This window comes from Propithecus coquereli, unplaced genomic scaffold, assembly GCF_000956105.1.
Source record: "Propithecus coquereli isolate 6110/MARCELLA unplaced genomic scaffold, Pcoq_1.0 Scaffold178, whole genome shotgun sequence".
NCBI lineage: Eukaryota > Metazoa > Chordata > Mammalia > Primates > Indriidae > Propithecus > Propithecus coquereli.
In genome coordinates, this window is record NW_012142523.1 from 1,853,728 (window position 1) to 1,854,798 (window position 1,071).

General features: G+C 35.3%; 1 protein-coding gene across 1 annotated transcript in view; it reads left to right on the forward strand.

Moving 5' to 3' along the window:
• The window catches only part of S100PBP (S100P binding protein), a 32,423-nt gene that overhangs the window by 7,664 nt on the left and 23,688 nt on the right, over positions 1–1,071 (forward strand). The gene's annotated exons all lie outside the window — the stretch shown is intronic.

Below are 1,071 nucleotides of genomic sequence, written 5' to 3' on the forward strand. Positions count from 1 at the left end.
AATTAATTTCTTTCTATTTTTAGTAGAGATGGGGTCTCTCTCTTGCTCAGGCTAGTTTCGAACTCCTGAGCTTAAACAATCTGCCCGCCTCGGCCTCCCAGAGAGCTAGGATTACAGGCGTGAGCCACCGCGCCCGGCCAGGCCTCTACCTTTCTTCTGCCTTCCAGGAATTCAGTGTAATGTTAAGTTTTTGCATTACTTCTCATTGCCTGGTATTGATATATCCAAAACGTTGAGATTTTTGTAGACCATATTGTAAGGGTAAGAGTGGGGTATTCTTCATCTTTCCTTTATATGTGAATTATGGTGCAGCCAGAAGCAAAAAGAGGAGCATAGTGCCTTTTATATTTCTTTTTTTTGAGATGTTTAGTGTTAATTCACCTTGGAAAAGTGTAATTCATCAGGTTCTTATTAGAGAAATTGGTAGGGAGTAAATTCAAATGTAGTTCTTGCCAGTTCAGTTTGAATTCTCTCCATTGGGTTAGTCATCTCCTTTCACTTTAATGTATATATCATTGATGTAGAACATAACAAAATAAATCATCCTTCAACTCCATTATTCTAATATAGTTATAATCTCTTTCGTTTAGTGTCACTTGGGTTTTTAATGACATTTGCAAAGAAATACCAACCACTTCCTTTCTGGTATCCCAGCAATGGAAAACTCTGCGGAATTATAAGTTTTTAGAGTAGAGAGGGACCATTAAGCTCTTCTCTTTAATCTCCTAACACATAAATCTGTCTATATATCTTTGCCAAGTGACCATTTAGCCTTTGCTTAGAGTTCTAATAATGCAAAACTCATTACCTCATGAGGCAGATCATTCATTGCTTAGAAAATTCTGATTGTTTAGAAAGTCATGCCTTACACTGAGCCAATCTTGGCTTCCCTGTAATTCTTAGTTCTGTCCTCTAGGATCACAAAAAAATAATTTTACTCTCTCTTTCATTTTTAATTATTTCAGATATTAGAAATAATGATCCTTTCTCCTACAAAGAAAAAATTGAAATCACCTATAAATCCACCCTGCCACCTAAAAATAACAAAATTAACATTTTTTTTTTTTTTTT